The sequence below is a fragment of the Callorhinus ursinus genome, unplaced genomic scaffold (genome assembly GCF_003265705.2).
Source record: "Callorhinus ursinus isolate GAN/ISIS: 27379988/994484 unplaced genomic scaffold, GSC_fseal_2.0 scaffold9, whole genome shotgun sequence".
In the NCBI taxonomy this organism is placed as follows: Eukaryota; Metazoa; Chordata; class Mammalia; order Carnivora; family Otariidae; genus Callorhinus; species Callorhinus ursinus.
In genome coordinates this window covers 6,663,310-6,685,960 of record NW_027397071.1, presented here as the reverse complement: position 1 = coordinate 6,685,960, position 22,651 = coordinate 6,663,310, and the positions used below count along the sequence as shown (strand labels likewise).

At 39.8% G+C, this 22,651-nt stretch overlaps 1 protein-coding gene and 1 long non-coding RNA gene across 2 annotated transcripts in view; one reads left to right on the top strand and one right to left on the bottom strand.

The window, feature by feature from the left end:
* SLC16A1 (solute carrier family 16 member 1) overlaps window positions 1-5,110 on the bottom strand; it is a 57,202-nt gene extending 52,092 nt beyond the window's left edge. The window contains exon 1 of the mRNA XM_073896120.1: window positions 5,091-5,110. The gene's annotated coding sequence lies outside the window, so the exon portion shown is untranslated. The remainder of the gene's footprint in view (window positions 1-5,090) is intronic.
* The window catches only part of LOC112824524 (uncharacterized), a 28,303-nt gene extending 6,156 nt beyond the window's left edge, over window positions 1-22,147 (top strand). The window contains exons 2-5 of the long non-coding RNA XR_003208463.2: window positions 5,108-5,196; window positions 15,880-16,047; window positions 17,379-17,484; window positions 18,149-22,147. This is a non-coding gene — a long non-coding RNA (uncharacterized lncRNA). The remainder of the gene's footprint in view (window positions 1-5,107; window positions 5,197-15,879; window positions 16,048-17,378; window positions 17,485-18,148) is intronic.
* The last annotated feature ends 504 nt before the right edge of the window (window positions 22,148-22,651 follow it).

Sequence of the window (22,651 nt, the reverse complement as noted above, 5' to 3'; positions counted from 1 at the left end):
CCCAAGTGAGGTCCAGGGGCTACCAACCCCACTTTTGAGCTGTGTATTAATGAGAGGGAAGCCTCTTCCCTCCCCCCAGCTTACCTTTTATACAAACCATTAGTTCAGATGTTATACCTGTTGTACTCTGATAGGATTATTTTTACGGCCATAGAATAAGGTTATACCCCCCTTTGAGTAAGGTGGAATGGTTTCCTTAAATAAGACATTTTCATTATCAACCAATCATAGAGGAAGAAGGTCCTCACACACAAAAAAAAAACTTGGAACATAGAACAGGTAGAAGGGGCACTTGTGGATTTACCTTTTCAGGGTTTGAACTTAGAGGAGTTAAAAAATGTTGAGGGCCCTCCTTACTGATATGAGGGAAATGGCCTTTGCCACAGAGTTGCCTAGTAGGAGCCAGGCCAAAAGGCTTTCCTAGAGACCCAAAAGGGAAGGTAAATACTCATGTTTTGTAAGTCTGTTTATTGCTGCATTACTCTGCTTATCCCTGAATTTTAGTCAAGTTTAATCTGAATCACAGATTCAAACTGGGAAGTCTTCAAGGACTAGGAAAAGTTAATCAGCCTGGTATAAGATAATAGGGAGTGGAGCAGTATGTGAAAGTACCCTTCTAGGCCTCAGAGTTCAGATGTTTCAAATGTGCTTCATGAAGCCCTTCCCTTTATGGCACTAACTACAGTACATGTTTGCTTGACATTTCTACATCATACATTATTCAGTAATACAAAAGAAAATAGAATTCTTTAAACTAATACTTTATTTTTAATCAGCATAAAGGAGAAAACAACAGTGACAGAAAATTGTGTGGGGGTTAGAAAATGAGGAATGGACAGGCAGTTAGGGAGGGGAGGGAAATACATATTGCAGCACCTAGTTCCAGCTCGGGCTCTGCTGTGCTATTTAAGAAGCAGGCAAAAAGGGAGGGTACCTGGGTGGCTCAGTTGGTTAGGCATCTGACTCTTGGTTTCATCTCAGGTCATGATCTCAGGGTTGTGAGATCCAGCCCTACGTGGGCCTCAGCACTGAGCGTGGAGTCTGCCTAAAGATTCTCTCCCTTTGCCCCTCCCCCCCATCTCGGGCACCCATTCTCTTTCTCTCAAAATAATAAAATCTTAAAAAAAAAAAAGAGCAAGCCGAAAGGGAAGTGCTAACGCACCCCCCAGTCTTCCTCATGGTGTTGGTGATAATTTGTGTCACATGCCCAAGGGAAAGTTTAATGTCAGAACAAGAGCTTAGCAACAACATTTGGCAGTCTCCTCCCTCTATGGAGATTCTCCTTTTAATGTCACCTTTGGCAGATCAGGATTCACATTTAAGAGACCCAGTGGACCTCCTGACAACTTCCTCAAAATTCCACAATTTTCTCATCTCAGGCCCATGGTTCCATTTTGGTCATCATGGCCACAGTGACTGAAACGGCCCACTACATCCTTTGAAATGGACAGCCTTCAGCTTCCGATTCCAAGCTAACTGCTTATAGACAAGTTCTTTTCTCTCTCGTGTCTTCAAACTCATGGTCTCAGACTGAGGGCTTTAACTCTATCCTGCTTTGGCAGGGCCCTCTTTAGGTCTTCTAGGTTTACAAATATACCTTCCCCTGTTCACCACCTCCAATCTGGTAGCAGGAAAGAAACTGGAAAATCTTGTAGTAGGGGAATACCCTTTGTACTATGCTACCAACCTCCAGGACTGCTAGTCTACTCAGTACCTCAGGGCCAGAAGTAGAGTAAATCTCACCAAGCTCAGAATACGGTATTCTGAGGAAGTCATCGTTTTTACCACTCCCTCATCCCCACCGTGCACACACATCTCATGTCGTTTTATGTATACTCGCCTTAGCCACAGCAGTGGGAACCAGAATTGAAAAGTTAAATGCCACAGAAGTTAGTGAGAGGCACAAAGACATAAATTGCAAACAGGTAACACTCATCAGGGTAGCCATCCAAGTCTAGAACTACATACACTGCCTTCATCTCATGTTCTATCAGGCCCAGACAGGCTAGAAAAACAGGGGTTTTTGCTCCTGTTTCCAATGAAAAGTTAATCTGGAAGCCTTCTTCTTCTTTTTTTTTTTAAGATTTATTTATTTATTTATTTGACAGAGAGAGACAGCACAAGCCGGCGGAGCAGCAGGGAGAGGGAGAAGCAGGCTCTCCCCTGAGCAAAGAGCCCAATGCAGGGCTCAATCCCAGGACCCTGGGATCATGACCTGAGCCGAAGGCAGTCACTTAACCAACTGAGCCACCCAGGCGCCCCAATCTGGAAGCTTTCTAACTCCATCTTGTATAACCCCTGTGGTCCACTAGTCATTCCTTTGACCAACCCAGGTGTGAGACCACATTATGCATGAAACAGCCAAGATGTGCTTCAACCATAACATGGAAGTACATGATTCAGGCTGTGTTGGCAACCAAGCCCACTTACAGAATCCAGTGGAGTGAGAGAGAGATGGATTCCAAGTGTTATTGGGGAGAACTCTTCATCACTGCAGCCATGCACCTAAACAAAGGTTTTTCTACCAAGAACTTAGGGAAATCCCATCCCATCTCCCCAAACTTACAGATATGTTGCTAAGCTATTTTTAGCTTATAAGTCCTTTAAAGCTGAGATTTAAACCTAGGTCTGCTTAACTCAGCCTGTGCTAAAGTCTAGGCTATTTTTTATTTTATTTTGTTCAAAATCCTCAGGTTATAGGGAAGGATAGTGATGAGGAGGATAATAAGAGGCAGAATATGCGGGGTTGTTTCAAATTCCTAACCCTGACCATTCAGCCTTTGTACATACTGTTTCTTCTTCATAGAAAACACTTCTTCTTTCTACCTAGTAAGCTGTGTACAGGACAACCTGGAGATGAAAGAGAGCCAGATAGGGCGCCTGGGTGGCTCAGTTGGTTAAGTGACTGCCTTCGGCTCAGGTCATGATCCTGGAGTCCCGGGATTGAGTCCCACATCAGGCTCCCTGCTCAGCAGGGAGTCTGCTTCTCCCTCTGACCCTCTTCCCCCTCGTGCTCTCTATCTCTCATTCTGTCTCTCAAATAAATAAATAAAATCTTTAAAAAAAAAGAGAGAGAGGCAGATAGACTAACAAGGGAGTAGTTTTAGTAATTCTATTATGTAATTCAAACCTCTTCATAATGCAATTTATGTTCCCCACTGATTAATGTGAATTAATAAGGTTTCATAATTATAACCAGATTCTTTTTACATAATTATTGTTTATACTTGAATAAATTGCTTAGGAAGGCCTCCTCCTCATCCAAATTGAATGTAATGTTTCATTTCCTATTTCCTTTATGGGGGTACATGATTATTTTGGGAAAAGCATTGGTTTGAGAATTAAACGCTACGTCTTGCTCTATCTCCCCTGGAAGACCTAGATCTCTTTTATTTTTTTTTAAATATTCATAAGTCTTACCAATCTGTGGGAAGGGCTCTTAGTGGATCCTCTCAAGTATTAAGGACCTCAGGCAAACATGTATGCAGTTTTTGTATTTTAAAATTCAGGTATTCCAAAGCCCTCATGTATTGTCCACTATTAACACAAAAGCTGCAGAATTCAGGAATTATCTTAACAGTATCGGATAGCCGTATAAACATGTTGTGATCTAATTTATACATTCTCCATGTAGAAAACTTTTCCTCAGGTTAGGAAAGCAAATTAAATTTCTCCTTAATTTCCACCTGAGAAGTGAAAGCTGGGGTGTGTGAGGGACAGGGTATATTTTAAGGTAGATAAGAAAGACCTAATACCTCAAGGATAGATTTTCTACTGTATGTCGGAGGGAAGTTTAAATTATGTGTTAGGGTTTGGTGTGCCTTCCTGTCAATTTGGGAAGTTAACCTTTCCAGGACAGTCTCTACTAGAAATTAAGGCTTTCTTTTCAAAAAGATTTTTGCCTACTCCTTTTCAGAGAGATTGCAAGACAGTTTTAACTCACTGAAGAACATTTCCCACCTTTCAATTATCCAGTACAGCTGTAGTACAGTTCTTTTATTCCTCTTCCTTTTCTTTTCCTTTCCTTTCCTTTTCTTTTTTCTGTTTTTTTCTTCCCCTTTCTTTTCATAGACTAGAAGGTATCCAAAAACAAAGGTGTTCAAAAATGGAAGTATACATACATGAAGACTAAGGACAGTTCCATGTACCCAGGTCTCTAGGCAGTCTTCCTCCTGGCCTTTTCCTCTTGCATTCTACCCTTGTCAGGGGGAAAAAAAAGATTATAGATTCCCACTTAAGTGCCTTACTTCCCTGAGAATTTTGATTCTTGTATTCAAGACCTATATGGAGTTTGGTTTAGATAGATTTTATGACACCAGAATTGTTGAAAAGCAATAAATTACTACTGTAATTTGTTTCTGTTTATTTTAAATATTAGTGATCTCTGTTTTTAACTTGTTTGGGAAAGAAGGAGCTATGAACTTTTCTCAGCCTTTGATGCAGGACTCTAGCTAAACTAGCAAAAGATGCTGCCTCAAAGAAACTAAACATTTTTTTCTTTAACCATTTAACTTTCTATTCTCCTTCAAAATGTATCACTATAAACTTCTTACAAACAGGGACTGTTTCTTCTCTTGGTATCCTACAGATTGCTATATATAAAGGTACAGCATGGCTAATAAAACCTTTTGACTATTCTGAAGTGGTAAGTGTCATTATAATAATGATGATGATAAATAGCAGTTAGCATTTACAAAGCCAATCTACGGTGCCAGACACTGTTGTAAGCATTTTACATAGAGTTGCTCAACGTAAAACCACTTATCCAGTTGTCTTTATTTTTTTGGCAAAACTCTTTAAGAATCTGTGTGCTTTAGTGAATTCCACAGTTCAGCCTTCATCTCCCCAACAAGAATAGCTAGAATTCCACTGTCATCCCTTTTTCATTTTGATTCCAAGAAACTGTCACTTTTTAGATCCATGCTTGTCCATAAGGTTTGACCTAAATACACAATAGGTTACTGGTCTGCTTATCTTAGCACATAAGGCAGTAAACAAAGCCAAAGTAACTTTGCACTTAGTGTAAACTCTTGATTACCTTCACTGAAGTAAGAGATACAATAAACATATTCATTTGAAGTCGTTCCTACCTTTTATTATTTTTCAGAAAAATATCAGGACCAGCTTCCTCAGCAAATGTAGGGAGATACAGATCTTCCTGGACTTATGATGAGGTTACATCCCAATAAACCTACTGTAAGTTGAAAATATTATAAATCAAAAATGCATTTAATACCTCTAACCTACCTTACATGGGCTCAGAACGCTTATGTTAGCCTACAGTTGGACAAAATCATCTAGCACAAGTCTATTTTATAATAAAGTGTTGCATATCTCATGCAGTTTATTGAATACTGAAAGTGAGAAACAGAATGACTCTGCAGGTACAGTATAATTGTTAAGTGTAGGGGTTGTTTACCCTCGTGATCACATGGCTGATGAAGCTGCAGCTCACTGCTCCTGCCCAGCATCACGAGAGAGGATCATACTGCATGCATATCACTAGTCATGGAAAAGATCAAAATTCAAAGTACTGTTTCTACTGAATGTATTGCTTTTACACCATGTAAAGTCAAAAAAGTGTAAGTCGAACCATCCTAGGTTGGGGACCATCTGTATATGAAACTTCCTTGTAATAAAGAGTAATGGATTGTTCCATTTAGAAATATAACAAAGTGACAATAGTTTTTTCCCCAATTCAGCCTTTATTTCTGTTTTAAAAAGCCATTTAGGGGCACCTGGGTGGCTCAGTTGGCTGACCATCTGCCCTTAGGGCTCAGGTCATGAGCCCATGTCCTGGGATCTAGGCCCACTTTGGGCTTCCTGCTCAGTGGGGAGTCTACTTCTCCCTCCCCCTGCTCTTGCTCTCTCCCTCTCTCTCTCAAATAAATAAATAAGAAACAAAGAATAAAAATAAAAAGCCATTTAGTAAGGGTACCTGGGTGGCTCAGTCTGTTAAGCCTCCAACTCTTGATTTTTGGCTCAGGTCAAGGTCTTGGGGGTCATGGGATCGGCCCCTGTGTCGGGCTCTGTGCTGGGCGTGGAGCCTGCTTAAGATTCTCCCTCTCCATCTTCCCCTTCTCCCCCCTCCAAAATAAATAGCCATTTAGTCTCATGCAATTATGAAATTTCACTGTTAAGCAGTGAGTGGAAGGTTGATAAAACTGCCACTAGACAAGCTTGGGACCTGACTTATTAACAATAGAGTTAGTGCATTTTCTTCTAGACCGTAAGAGGTGTTTTTGCCAATGAGTGGTAATTCTTTCACAGATTTGGGGGATGGAGGATAATCTGGCTTTATTACTTAGGAATTTTTAAAGGACTAGCCTAGAGCCACTTATAAAAATGCTGTTCTATCAACCAAAGCTCTTTTCTTGGCTATGTCACAGTTCTGCCATTTCTGAAGATTTACAGATATTGACCATTTACAGCCTTAAAGTTTGCTGCAGTCTGGGCACATAACACCACAAGGCTTTAGTGCAAGTTTAAGACATTGATTCATTTTACTTAATTCATTTATTCATTTATTCTTTCATTCCATGTTTATGAATGCCTACTATATGTAATAAGATTTTTATAATTAAATTCTATTTTTAAATTGTTAGTTCCTGTACATGGAACAAAATTTTTAAGGTTCAGGGAATATACAGTGAAAAGGAAATCTTGCACTCCTGTTAGCCAGCCATTCATCACACCTCCTAGAGTAAACCAGTATTAATAGTAACATTTTGTTATGTTGTATCCTGCATATATTCTATGTATATAAAAAATACACACATTTTTAATATATAATGGTATATGGCATATACTATTCTGTTCCTCTTTTTTCACTTAACAGGTTCTAAGCTTTATTGTTCTTTTGGTACATTAGATTAATTTCAGTATCATAACCAAGACATTTCAATATTAAATTGTTAAAAAACAGGATGCTCCAGAAAAGACCTTAAAGTGATATCCTTAAAGTCAATAAGGACAGTGTTTGTAACAAATCAAAAAGTTATCACAAAGATTTGTCTTTTCTAAAAAAACAAATTCTAAAAAGAGTTATACACATGAAACAACCCAAAACAGAAATTTAAAAAGAATAATATATATTGAGAAAAGAATAGATAACAGGCTCAGAAAAAGGTAAAGGGGCAGTAAGTTATGTGAAGATGTGCTTTGTTATTCTGTACATGGCCAGTGAGTTATAATTTGTTCTTTTGAGTGATCAACTATCAACAATAACCTGCTCAGCCAGTAAGTCAGAGCCCAGCAAGGGGGTTCTGTGTCTTTCCAGTGTCTCTAACTTAGTATTTCTTCTAAAGGCTCTAAAGAGCACCACATTTGTTAAGATCACTGAAGGCTATTGTTTTGTGTTTTTTTTAAAGTTCTGGTGAAGGTAGCCACTTCCAAGGTGTTTGCCTGTTTATTTACCTAGCTAGTCCCCCCACAGAATGTGATGAATTATAAGTACATACCTGAATGTAAATCTTTTGCTGCCATAATTTTGATACACATTGTATAATAAGTTGTACATTTAAAATCAAATACCTGCAATGCGCTAACTTTCTGCCAGTTTATCCAGTATTGGCCTACCAGTGTTTAAGATTTATTAATGTTCAATGCATAAAATTAATGAAGTCTTAGTATTTTATTCAAAATACTTCATTATTAAAATGTTGTTGGAAAAGGTGCTCCAGAATAGAGCCCTAAAATGACTGATAGGTTGAGATTTAAAAAGCAAAATGAAATCATAAAGTGATTTGTGGATAGGCCAGAGGAAAACGGTAAAAAAAAAAAAGATATTAATTGATGTTTTGGTCTGGGACCATAATTAGGGCGATTATGATCTCCAAAAACAACTTTGAATCTCCCTGAATCTGCAGGGCAACATCAAAAATAATGAGGAATTTGAGGTGTCTCAAAAAAAAGTGAACAAGTAGAAAAATGAACAAAGTAATGGAGTAGACAACCAAAGAAAAAAGAAATGTAAATGACCAAAACAAAACAAAAATATTCAGTAATAATCAGATATGGATATTGACAATCAGATATGGATATTGAATTATAAAGCCTACAACCTCAAGGGTTTTTCTGTAAATTATAAAACCTGTTTTATAACCTCCAGGGTATCTGGAGCACACATAAATTACTAGTAGGAATATCTCTAGTTATAAAAAAATGTTCTTAGGAAATAACCACTTATCCTTGTAAAAATTTGTTAACTACAATGTTATTTATCACACAGAGTATAGTGCTCGCTTCGGCAGCACATATACTAAAATCACACAGAGTATAAATAACCTAGATGTCTAACAATAATAGATGAGTTAAATTGTAGTATTTAATAGTGGATTGCAAATGCAGCATGAAGAAATATTATGCTTTAGAAGAATGTGAGGAAATCTTTATGGTGTATTATTAGGTAAAGAATTCAGGTTTCAAAACACTAAGTACAACATGATCACAATTTTATTTTTTAAATAAATATGCATAAAAATATGGGCACTGAAGTAATAGAAGATTATAACTCAATTGTGGGGTTATAGGGTGGTATTTATTTTCTTTATATCTTTATTTAGATATATTTTATAATTTTTAAGTGGTGCCATGACTACTTGGAGGGAAAAAAAAGGCAGACGTTCTATATAGAGAGCTTTTTATTTTAAGCATCTGTGGTAAGTGATTTAAAAAAAAAAACTGGAAAAAATTAAGCATTCCATGTACAACAAGGATGGCAAAGGGGAGAGTTTGCTTGTCAAATGAAATCACAGAAAATTCAAACTGGAGGACGTTTTAGAAATAATTTAACTCAACTCCCTCTATTTTACAGATGAAAAAATTAAGTCCAAACGTAACCAAGGCCACAAAGACAGTGTTTAGAATCCAAACAATACTTGGATTTTCTTATTCCTAAGATCCTTATTTCATCTTTCTTCCTTTCTACTTATGTATTATAATGCCATAATTGGCAACTATGTTCTTTTAAGTCTGAAAAAAGAAACGGAAAACTTTAGGATAAGGAGAAAAAAATTTAGGATAAAGGATATCTCAAATAACATGGTAACATAGCTTTGCTTCCTATTTTTGAATTAGCATTTGCCAAGGAAAAAAGAATACACACATACTTTGTACTTGTCTTCAGAATAGCCCATTTGAAATAAAACCTCTAAATACAACTTCAGGATGGTGACTTAAATATCCCTCTTTCTTACATTCTTCCTTTTTCCCCAGCCAGTGCTATTAACCTCAAGGCCACAGACTGATTACAAGAAGTAAAAATTAAAATCAACTGTTTCCACAGGACCTACTAAAATCTGATACTGGCTGATACTGAAATGTTTATGCAACTGTAATCACAAACAATGTGTTTGTCAAAGAATGTAGTACACACGTATTCGAAAAGGAACATCATGTATATACCTGTTCATACATTTATACATCCAACTAATATTTATTGAGTACCTATCATGAGACAGACACTGCTGTACTTGGGTATAAAGTGGTTCTTGAAACAGACCCCAAACCTGACCTTGGAGCATACAGTCTAGTGTATAATAGTCTCCCACTAAATTATATATTATAAGGCAGCAATCAAGTCTTATTCAGTACAATGAATATAGATTTTCTTTCAATATAGACTAAATGAATGAATTTCCCAGGAGTTACTTTGCCCTAAAGTAAGAAGTTGTTTATTATTACTTCAGACTTGTACTTGTGGCAGTTGAGGAATAATGTGGCCTAAGGAACGCTGATAAAACCTCACTACTAACTTTAGCATGCTTCTTCCCAAGCCAACCTGTCTTTCAAATACCCCAAATTGGGCCTAATGTCTGGTTATGAAAAGATTTCTGACAAAAAGTCATGTAAATGTGGCCACCCAGTGATAAAACAAGCAGGCTAAGTGCTCAGAGACTGCTGTCATTTAGATTAGAACAAATTATTGTTATTATTGTAATTTTGTTCTTTAAAAAGAAAACCCTCTGACATTTATTTTACAGTGATTTTCTTAGTTGCATGAGATATTTGGGAAAGTAATCTGAGAGATTATATGACCCAGCATTTTTAGAATAAGTAACAGATTTCAACACCAACACTTAACAGAAATATCTAAAGTAATACATTTTTAAATGATCAGAATATCAGGAACTTTTAAATTTTTAGAGATTAATTGGTATGCAAACATACCATTTGCTGACATCTCAGTCACTTCAGGATCTGTGCTCTTGAATCAAAGAATCAACCTATAAGAGCTTTCCTGTTTTCTCCCCTGTAAATAACAGATTTTTCTACCTCAGTTTACCTGGGGAGGTAAACACAAAATGAAAGACAAAGACTGATTAGCTCTCCTAAGCTCTGGTCTACCTAATGGATAAAGTGGCACTTACCTGGGACTTCCAAGAGTTAGCCTTTACTGTGTCCTCCAAAGGAAAGAGAATGGATTGTCCTCCGGGCTGATATAAACGGGAGAAGAGGGCAGCTATAAGTGACCTTGTGTTCTGATATGGTCCTGGCATCTGGACAGAATCTTTTTGGTAGCCTGTGCTTTGTCACTTTCTAGCAAGTACAGAGGCTGGGCACCATGAGATCCCAGGCCTCCTTGAGAGTAGGAGAAAGGGATCTCAATATCCTCAGCATTTGGTTGTCCGTCTCAGATGAACTTTTGAGTCCAGTTAATGAGCAGGCATCATGCCAGGAAGAGATACATGAGCTTGGACCTCGAAGGGTATGTACTCTGAAGCTGAAATCATAAACCAGAACATCTGATTTGTGTCTCACACAATGAGGGAAGGGAGGGCTGTTGATGGAAATGTCACATGCAGCTGCTTTTAGCGCTTGGCTCTCACTGAGGAAGCTTCCCCCTCTGCCACTACACCGTACCCTCTTCCTGCATGAAAGCCATTTAGGGCACTTTAGTTCTTATCCTGCGTGCTGTGAAACAGGCTGAAAATTTATATCTGTTACATCAGTCTGGTTCATGGCTGATTGATGTACCTGATGGGCTTACGGGAGTGAGCTCAGTTATGTTTGGGTCAGGAAAGAATCTGCCTTAGACAATTGTGTGCCATGCTTTGTAAAGAAAAGAATATGGCTTAGGGTCCTAATTAAACTATTTGTTAAACATCATCCCTTGAACAAGTCACTTTCTTCTACCACTTCTCCAGCTATATGATTAAGCATATAATCCTATTGAGATTTCCTAGTGGGGTTGTGAAGACAAGCTATTCCCTCCATCTGGAATTCTTTCCCTTGCTTTTCCATGCCAAATCCTCCTTATTCTCGGTATTTAAATTCAAACATCAGTTTTTTTAATTCATTTATTTATTTTTAAAGATTTTGTTTATTTATTTGATAGAGAGAGAGCACAAGCAGGGGGAGTGGCAGGCAGAGGGAGAAGCAGGCTCCCCGCTGAGCAGGGAGCCCGATGTGGGGCTCAATCGAGGACCCTGGGATCATGACCCCAGCCGAAAGCAGACGCTCAACCAACTGAGCCACCCAGGCGCCCCCAAACATCAGTTTCTTGAGATCTTCCCTGATCCTACTTTCTTACTGCTGAAAACCAAGAAGTTTCCCAGTTCACGCCATAGTACCTGTTACTTCCCCTTTCGCAACCTATGTCATGCTTATTATATAGTTCAGTGTCTAGCTTCCCTATTAGACTCTAAGTTCCATTGTGGTAGGACTCTGTCTTTTGCACCTGAATCTCCAGCACCAAGCATTGTGTGTGCACATATTTGGTACTTAATAAACATTTGTTGAATAAATGATGAATTATATCTTATAATCACTTTGAGATTCCTTTGTGAAAACCAAATATTGAACTTTCTGTGCCCTCCTATCATGCAGGTAATGTTAAGAACAGGTGTTGAATTAGAGCCAAAAGGACGGCTACTTATTATGCTTTCCCCATGCCTGACTGCTGCTTGCCTTCTCATATCACCACAGTCTAAATTCTTATCATCATGGCAAATTGTTCCCAACTCCCTAAGCGATCATTTCTAGGAAGATTGCAGTCTGTGTTCATTTTTTAAATGAAACCAACCATCCAAACTGGCTTTTAGAGTCGAGTGTTGTATTTCCTCATATTTTAGTCAATTTAAAGAATCATTAAGCTCCCATAGAAAAGATTTCATGTAATTTGTAATTACATTTTAGAATGAGTTTGCCAACTTCAAATAAATTCTTATCAAAACGTTGTCTTCTTGTCAACACTAGGTGTTTCTGAAATGTTAACCTGAACTTGAATACCTTAATTCTTTCTGAAAACTTTTCAGATTCATAGTTGAAATGAGGAAAAACAGCTTCAGATGCCATTTATTAATTCATTGATTTATTCATTCAATAATTGTTAGTGAACACTGGAAGCCAGACACGATTCTAGATATTAGGGGATATCAGTACATAAAACAGATTCTTGCCCTCAAGGAAATAATTATAGGACTACTGTGGTATGGACAGTACTCACCAAATATTCCATTGCTGCTCTGCATTTCCCAGCCTCCCTTCAGGTAGGTTGGGGTTCTGTGATTACTTCTGGCTAATGGCCTGTGAAAGAAGTGACTTGTATCACTTGCAGGCATCACTTTCAGACTGAACAAGTTATAAGCTAATAAGCCTCCCATAACCCTTTTTACCCTGTCACAGCAAGCTTGGAGGTTACATATTGCCCATGGTACAGCTATAAGATGGGAGAACCTGAGTCCTGTTGGCTACTGAGTGAAGGGGTGGAACGACACACGACCTTCACCACCTGTCACCCTGTGCTAGATATATGACATGTGTGAGATAGAAATTTTTGTTGGTTAAGCCACTAAGGATTCAGGGTTTGACCTCTGGGACAGCCAGCATTAACCATCCTGAGTAATACAACGTGTATTATTTGTTTAACATCTTTTATATTTGTAGGCTGTTTGTAATAGTGATTTATTATTGTTAAAACCCTGACAATTCACTTTCCTTGCCAAAAGGGAGACATATTCAATGTTTATCCTGAACTACTGTGTCCATTCTCATCAAAGCTGCTTTTATATATATATATATAAAACAGTAGCACTAAGATTGAGATCAGCCTTGTAATTTTAGAGGGAAAAAATGGATTTTAGGCTTATTCTAGAGGACTGAATTAGGATGAATCCTTATCCTGATTCTATAGCTGTTTGAGTAGGTTATTTCATCTGCCTTATTTTTCCCATATATAAAACTGGGGCTAATATTCTGCTCCTGATATTATAAGGTTATTATGATGATGAAAATGAGTTAATATATAAACCATGAAGCACTTATACAAATATAATATGACCATTCTCATTGAATCTAAGACACCACAGATTATAGGGTACACCATTATTTTATATTCCACTGAGAAAGAAAATAATGGTACAAGTTAATCTATGGCACAATACTTTCTTATCACTCAGCCCTCATTAAAGGGCTTATTTTGCTTTATTTATTTATTTATTTATTTATTTATTCACTTTTTTTAAAAATATTTTCTTTATTTATTTGACAGCGAGAGAGGGAACACAAGCAGGGGAAGTGGGAGAGGGAGAAGCAGGCTTCCCGCTGAGCAGGAAGCCCTATGCAGGGCTCGATCCCAGGACCTCAATGCGGGGCTCGATCCCAGGACCCTGGGATCATGACCTGAGCCGAAGGCAGACACTTAACGACTGAGCCACCCAGGCGCCCCTATTTTGTTTATTTAAACATTGATTTTCGGGGCGCCTGGGTGGCTCAGTCGGTTAAGCGACTGCCTTCGGCTCAGGTCATGATCCTGGAGTCCCGGGATCGAGTCCCGCATCGGGCTCCCTGCTCAGCGGGGAGTCTGCTTCTCCCTCTGACCCTCCCCCCATCTCATGTGCTCTCTCTTTCATTCTCTCTGTCTCTCAAATAAATAAATAAAATCTTAAAAAAAAAATAAACATTGATTTTCTTTTTTATCATATATAAAAGCTTTGCTTTAAAGGGAAACAATTCAGTTAAGGTAGTCCAAAATGTCATCGTATTCATAGTCTGTCTTCTGGAATCACTTTTCAACTCTGAAAAATTGATGAACTGTGTTTCTCAATGCAGTATTACCCTCTGTGCCATCAAAAGCAGTGGCAGGGGCACCTGAGTGGCTCAGTCAGTTAAGTGTCTGACTCTTGGTTCCGGCTCAGGTCATGATCTCAGGGTGGTGAGATTTGGCTCCAGGTGGGGCTCTGTGCTCAGCGCAGAGTCAGCTTGAGATTCTCTCCCTCTGCCCCGCCCCCGCTCATGCTCTAAATAAATAAATACATACATAAATAAAATAAAATTAACATAAAAGCAGTGGCAATGCAGCAGTGCTGAGGCAGGGCTTCATTTTTTTCCTAAGATTTTCTTTCAACCTTCTGACATCGATTCTACAAACTTTTATGTCGACACTTTCTTGTTCTTATGGAAAGGTGTCGATGGAAGGTTTTCAGACAACAATTAGGATTCATATTTCTTGTGCAAATGTTGCTTAAGTGATTGGCTGACTGAAATGTCCTTGGGTTTCAGTTGTCCAGTCATTCAACCAAGAGTAACAACCAAGTTTGTAGGTAAGCAGACAACAGCCATTACATCAAAAGTACTAAGCAGTGGAAGAAGCTGAAAAACATCAATTGCTTCAATTTCAGAGATGTTAAAAAGTGAAAATATATGTATCTTGGAATAGGTAAAATAAAGTATTGGACTTGTTTTTATTTTTTACAAATAAAGATATATAATATCTTTAACCTGATATCAGCTATGCAGGAGCTCACAGGTCATTCTTTGATCTCCATCTCATCGTTAGCACTCTGATCCAGGCCTTCACAATCTTCAGTCTAGCACAATGCAGTAAGAAGAGTCTGGGGTGCAGGGCAAACAGAACTAGCTTTGGGGTCTGAAGACCTGAGTCTGACTCTCAGCTGTGCAATTTTTCAGATGTGCCACTTTTTAGGGTCAAGGTACTACTCTGGGGGCAGTAACTAATTCACAAGGTTTTAAACTGTAAACAAATCCACATGCAAAGGGAGGGAGTGCCAGGGACTGTGCTGGGTGCTTTGCATACATTATCTCATTTGACCTGATGTAAATGTTAAGGCATATGGTGTCTTGATGGTCACCTTGCTATCTAATCCAATTTAGGCTGTATTAATAAAATACCCTTTTCATTGCCTCATACTTTAAAGCAGAAATCTTCTAAGGCTATTGTTTGGATCATAAACTAGTTGGTGACCAAGAGCCCATTACAGAGCTGAAGCCTCTCACTTATTCTTGCCTTGTAGTCCAGAAATATTTGAAATAAGAGACCCTTGGGCTACCAATGTACCATCTTTTCTGTGACTCTGGTGCCAAAACTAGCCCCAGAGGACCATGCAGAAAGTTTTTAATCAATGGTAAAAAGTCCAAAATGAATCTGAGATCCAGGGTGTGGATTTAAACAGGCACTAGGCAATTTATACAGATTCAGGTGACAGAAAGTGCATCCAAAAAACATGGTCGTAGAAACCAGAGGCCCCAGTGACAAGGAGATAGTTTGGGGGGCCATAACTCTATTTTGGGGAAGGAAAGTTACCAGCAAGAAATCTAGTACTGAGGAATAGAGATAAAAGGCAGAAACCGCCCCAAAGCCCAATTACCTTTGAGACTGACTGTTTGAACTAATGACCCACTCTCTTCATATTCTTCTAGCAGGAAGAATTGGGATGCTTGATTTGGAGCAAAGCTTAATCTACAGGTTAGGGTTATAGATGATCAAGCTCAAAGGCTAGATAGAGGATATGAATGAAACACGTTATTACACCAGCTATATGAAGTGCTATCTTGGAATACTAATAGTTGGGGATAAGGTGGAGTTGGTAGTGGGGGATGAAGGAGGGTGGTTAAGCAATAAACTTTTTTATGTTTCAGATGTCCACAGGATAGAGAACTTTGTGAAGCCACAAAGGAGCAAAGACCTACAAAAATTAGGGGACTTCCAAGACCCATCTCAAGACTACCTTTTTTAGGACACCTTCTCCAACAGCAATGCTATAATCTTTAATCTGTAACACTCATATTGTTCTTTGACTAGTTTGGGTATGTACACAAATTCCCCTGAGGATTTTAAGCATGAGGTCAATAATAGCATTAAAAAAATATTCTTCATGTACAGTACCTAACATAATGCTATGTACTGCTAAGAAAACTTATTAATGTCACTCCTTCCTATTTGAATCTAATGGAGATTATATCTTGCTATAATGATTGCTATAAAGGTGAGTACCCAGATTACTTTTTGCCATTCAGCCCACGTTTTTCCACAAACCCAGCCACTCCAGAAAATCTATCTTATTTGCAGAACTATTGCAAAATCTGACACTCCACTTCACTGGAACGCCCTTGTAATTGCCAAATGTTGACTTGCCTCATGGAAATTCTTGGCCAGAAACCTATGGATTGCCAGCCTTTGCAGCTGTTGACCCTAATTCTCCTATAACATCAAATCAAACAACATTTCTTAATGACCTACTGAGAACAGACACTGAGCTAGTTGTCATCGAAGGTATAAAGATATGATCAGTGCCCTCAAGTAGTTTATAGTATATATAAAAACAAACATATGAACATTTAAATACCAGGTAAAGGCTTTGTGACAGTTATGAGCAGTAGGAGAAACAGCAAGGGCAATGATGCAGGAAAAAAAAATGGCTAAGAATTCACTGCAAGATGAGGCATGATTTCTACCCCTTCTATCTAGAAAACCAAGAACCCAGTGTAGGAACTCCTCATGTCCTGTTTTCTTTTGTGTCACTATTTTGAAGTTCAATTTATGGAAGAGATACGGTGTCCTTATCCCCCACAAATCTTTTTTTTTTTTTTTTTTTGAGAGAGAGAGAAAGAGAGCATGGGGGTGGGCGGTGGGAGGGGCAGAGGGAGAGAGAATCTTAAGCAGCCTCGTGGAGCCCGATGCATGGCTCCATCTCACAACCTTGAGATCATGACCTGAGCCAAAATAAAGAGACACTTAACCGGCTGAGCCACCCAGGCACCCCTGTCTCCTACAAATCTTTTGTATACTGTAGGCCACCTCCTGGGTTCTAGGTTCTTACCTCTTGACCTGAGGTTGCTTAGTGGCACCCTTTAGATTCCTGCCTTGGGAAAGCTTCACCTCCTCTCTGCTACTAATTCTATATGTTAGAGCCTAGACTCTTTTTGGTTTTTGTTTCCTACATAAACTCTGCCCAACATGGGACTCGAACTCATGACCCTCAGATCAAGAGTCACATGCTGTGCTGACTGAACCAGCTGGGTACCCCTACTCTTGTTAGTTTGTTTTTAAGTTTTGTAGACCTGGGGACCTTGGGCTGGTACTAGGCCACAAAAATGTATTTATTCATGTTGCCACAAGACTTACTCTCTTCTCCTAGAATGGTGGACCAGGATATATGATTTCTACTCATCCTCATCATGCTGCCTAGAATATGATCTTCCTGGAACAATCTTTTCTTCTGAGATGAAGAGACTTTGTCAAAGGTAGTACAACAGCCACTGTCCCTATTCCTTCACCTCATTTTCCCTGTTCCCTCCCTACCCTCTCTTCCTTGGCGACCTCATCTGTTTCTCTATGCGAATGAATGTTATCCCATTCCAAGTCTTCAATCAATGTGTTCTAAAAGGAGAGAAAGCCTAAGAGTATGAGTCAACTTTATTCCTGGTACTGAACCCTGTTTGTTCTCTTGTTAGTTGCCCTGAGGAACAGGGAAGAGAAGTTCAACTTCTCTTTCTCTTGCTATTAAAGGGAAGTGAATGGCAGTCAACCCACTTCATTAAATTAAAAGAGATCCCTTTAAAGGAAAGTGTTAACACACTGAGCTCCTGTTACATACACCTAGAGCATTACAAAATATTTGCTTTATGGTGCCTAACATGTTACAGTTCATCTTGGCATTGGCTTCTGAGGCCAAAACAGACTCAGACTACCCCAGCTGATCAATAGGCATATGGCTAGTGGCCTGGTAGGTGAAAATTCTCACCTTTAACTTTTCCAGGTGTGGAGAGTATAACAGTGACCTGTCCTTACATACTTACCTTTTATTACAGTGATTTCTGTGTGCACCTATGTCTCCATTATGATGTGGCCTTTTTTGAGGAGAGAATCCCTTCTCTCATTCATCTTTGTTCTCCTCCACATCATCAGGTGGTACATTGCACTTGCCAATGTTCAACAGATGCCTTTGAATCGATCAGTGGAGCAAGACTTGCTAAAGTGGTAACCTGTTGCCTGGCTTTGTGGAAGTCTTTCAACTGTGTGTGCCAGCTCTCTAAGTATTAAAAATAACAACAACAACAATTATAATAGGAGTTACCTGTGGAAGCCATGAACAGCAATTCCCCTGACAGCCAGTGACAACAAGAGAAAGGGGAGGGAGTCATGCTGGGAGTCATCGAGAACCTAGCTAACGCAGAGCCAGGGAGCAGCTCTGAGGAATTATATCTAGAATAGAGCTGCTGGAAAACGCCCACATTCAACAACAGCATCCCCGACTTTCACTACTCGGCAGATAGCCTCTGAGAGACCTTGCTCCATGCGTTGCACAGTGAGTGAGGAAGGGGAGATTCTGTGGCCCCAGCCTGTAAACTTGAGAGATTCCCTGACATGAGGATTGCTGAGAGACTGAGCAGATGCAATAGGAATGCCTGCGTTCTTCCCTGACTGCCTATTTTGGCCATCTCCCTGCTTTTAGACTCTGCAGTGGAAGGGTCAGAGGCTTTAGCCAATCCAAAGATACAGGAGAAAGATGTGGAATCTACCTCAATGGGTAGGGCCAATTAAGACAAGAAGGGAGTGTTCAGAAAACAAAGTTGCAAGAATCTGGAGTCGTAAAAGGGCCAAGTCTTGCTACTCAGTTAACCCCTAAACACTGACGGGAACTTCATTTTAATGTATGAATGTTGGGGAGAGGTGGCATATGGTAAGAAATCATGGCATCTTGAGTGAGTGGACTTGATTGTCTAGTCCCCCGGTTGGCCTTCAGTGAAGAGAATTAGTAACTGTATCTTGACTTCCCTGATCAGCCCTCCCCCTCTCTCCCAGCATCATCTAGAGATCTTTTCAGGGAGAGGCTGTGCAGTCATGTGTCCGGGCACTAGGAACTCTGGGGCTCCCTGAGATTCTTTCCATCCTGTAGAACGGAACTGGCAATGGTAGGCCTTGAAAGCCAAGGGCTTCAGTTCTTGTACCTTCCCAGTAATGCTGGGAAAATCCCTCCCCCTCCTCTCCCGCCCCCCACCCCCGGGTGCTCTGCCTTTGCTTTGTGTCTGAAAATACGGAAACGCCTCACCTGCAGAAGGAGAGGAGAGGAGTTTTTCCACACTGTACTTTCCTTATGATCTGCTGTGCATGGCTGTCACATGGCACGTGTACACAGTGAGGCATCCATTCCTTGCCTGGAGGTTCTGAAGTTACCCTGAGCCCAAAGGTTCTGGGGTAACTGCCCTGCTTTAAATCTCGGCTGCTGTAGCTGGTAGAGCTTCCAACCTCTTTGGTTCCAGCCATTCCATATTGTTATCAGCAGGAGACTCCCAGGCATTCTGGAAGTCTCTGCACGAGAGGAGCAACCGCTGCTGTTGCCATAGCTGCCTGGACCTACAGCAAAGAGCCAAGAAAAAAATCATTTCACACCCTGTACACTGATTTCCCCCAGAGCTGGCATAGCCAGGCGGTCAACAGAGCCATGTAAATCTTCAACAAGCCTGTCTCTTTCAGTAGCTACAGAAACGGTGTTTGCTACCTTTTAGACTGTAGTAGGTGGGTGAAAATTGCTAGCAACAGTCTGTTTCTGAAGCTGGAGAGCCAACCAGCAAAAGTTCCTTTTTCTTTTTTAATATTTTTTATTTTTTTAAAGATTTTATTTATTTATTTGACAGAGAGAGACAGCGAGAGAGGGAACACAAGCAGAGGAAGTGGGAGAGGGAGAAGCAGGCTTCTCACTGAGCAGGGAGCCCCGTGCGGGACTCTATCCCAGGACCCTGGGATCATGACCCAAGCTGAGGGCGGATACTTAGCAACTGAGCCACCCAGGCGCCCCCAGCAAAAGGTTCATAGAGAAGGCAGCTTCCATCAGAGGGGTCTGTCTCTCATTGCTTCTCTGAGTCCTTTGTGGCCTCAGAGCAGACTCCCCTCCGGAAGAACCTGGAAGTCCAGCTGCCCTTTTAGATTTAAACCTGCAAATCAATGCATAATGCATCTAAGTATAGCTGTTCAGAATCTTAGTAAAAAAGAATTATGCTGTAACCTGAAAAAAAATTAACCTCAGTTCAAGAAAGAACATAGAGTCAGCATGAGTCGGCCCTGAAAACTTAGGAAGAGGATCTAGGAGGCAAATCCTGATGGTGTTTATCCAAGTGTTTTTAGGTGAGAGGTTACACTGGTCTGTTCAGTTTTGGAAGCAGGTAAATTGCTGCTTTGGAGTTGGATGGATTTTGTTCTATCAAACATTCACGCATAAAACAGACATCCTTATTTCTAGTTCCACACTCCATAAGCAACCTGCTCTTAGAATCAGATTTCCAAGTGTTGGTCACAGGACAAGAATGTTTTTATTTATTTATTTTATTTTATTTTTTATGTTTTAAGTAATCCTAACGAGGGGGTTCAACTCACTACCCTAAGATCAAGAGTTGCATGCTGTATTGATGGAGCCAGCCAGGCACCCCAGGATATGAATGTTTTAGCCCTTAGCTATTATATTTCTTTCTATTTATATTCATAATTTTCATTATGAATACACTGGTGTTCTGGATTTGAATACCAGGCTCTGGGAGAAGAATTCACGATCTGTGTGTTAACAGATTGGATTTCTAAGCCTTTAGGGCTAAGGGCCAGAACCTCACTCTGATGAAAGATAAGACCATATCATGGAGGACCTTTTGTGGTTCCTGGAAACTCCTTGACTGGCCGGTGATCAATATCTTTACTACTCAGACTGCCAACGTTATCAGGGTTTTGTCTGTATTCAGGGACTGGCAGGATAGAATTATGTTTGGGATCCTGGTCTGGAGTCAGATAGACTTGATGTATATGTCTTTTCTTTCACTTCTAACTTAAGCAAATTGCATAATCTTTCTGTGCCTCAATTTTCTCATCTGTGATTTGGGCATAACAGAAGTGTCTACTTCATGGAATTGTTAGGAGACAATGAGACAGCGTGTTAAGCACTTTATGTATACTAGGCCCGTATGTAATACCTAACACAAAATGTTGCTTAATAAATAGTAGTTACTCTTCTCTCTAGAGCTCTCACTAGATGCTAGGCACTGTGCTAAACATTAATATATTTGCCCAAAATAAAACAGTTGGCAAGTGGTAGATCCAGGCCAAACCTAATGTATGTGACTACTAGCTTAAACTGTCTCTGATGGTTTAACAAACACAGCAAACCTTGAGCTTCCAAAAAGTATTGTCTCCTTCAAAGGAATAAATTTGGAAGACTGTATATTTATTCCTCAGCCTATTCAGGACTCCTCTCTTGAACTCATCTGGACAAATCTTTTTTTCTTTTTTCTTTTTTTTTTAGAGGCGAGGGGCACTGAGGGAGAGGAAGAGAGAGAATCTTCAGCAGGCTCCATGCCTAGCACAGAGCCCAATGCATGGCTCGATCATGAGATCATGACCTGAGCCAAAATCAAGAGTCAGATGCTTGACTGATGGAGCCACCCAGATGCCCCAAATCTTTGTTCTTTAAGAGAAGATTTGATCTTCCTTAATAACCAAAACTTACTTAGTGCCAAGCCCAGTAAGCAAAGTGGAGAATTACAGTGGGACATGCTATCTTTGGCCTAAAGATGTGGCTAAGAAAGCAATTCCACAGAAGTAGCAAATACCTCTCTGTCACAAAGCATTTTCTATCATGGCTGACTTCACTTTCCTATCACATTGGTTTTGTATGGAATGAAGTAAGAAAATATGTATTATAAAAAAAAAGAAAATATGTATTATTATTTGTAAATTAGGTTAGCTACAAATGGGCTAAATTATTGTAACTAGTTAGCAGATTAATACAAAATAAAGTTTGCCAGTGAAGGCCTTATCTTTTTAACAGTTCTATCATTGACATGAAAATATGCTCATCAAACAAAGTTGAGAATGAGTGATTTTTTTTTTAAGAGGAGGGCGATTGAGGGGCGCCTGGGTGGCTCAGATGGTTAAGGGTCTGCCTTCGGCTCAGGTCATGAGCCCAGGGTCCTGGGATTGAGTCCCGCATCGGGCTCCCTGCTAGGCAGGGAGTCTGCTTCTCTCTCTGCCTCTGCCTCTCTCTCTCTCTCTCTCTCTCTCTCTCTCTCTCTCTGACTCTTATGAATAAATAAATAAAACATTTAAAAAAAAAAAGGAGGGCGATTGAAAATTTAGTTTAACAGAGTTAAATGTAAGACCCTGTACTTCAAGCTAGAAAAAAATAACTACAGGGGCGCCTGGGTGGCTCAGATGGTTAAGCATCTGCCTTCGGCTCAGGTCATGATCCCGGAGTCCTAGGATCCAGATCCACATCGGGCTCCTGGCTCAGCGAGGAGCCTGCTTCTCCCTCTCCCTCTGCCTCTCTCCCTGCTCATGCTTTCTCTCTCTCTCTCTCTGTATCTCTGTGTCTCAAATGAATAAATAAAATTAAAAAAAAGAAAAAAATAACTACATGTACAGAATATA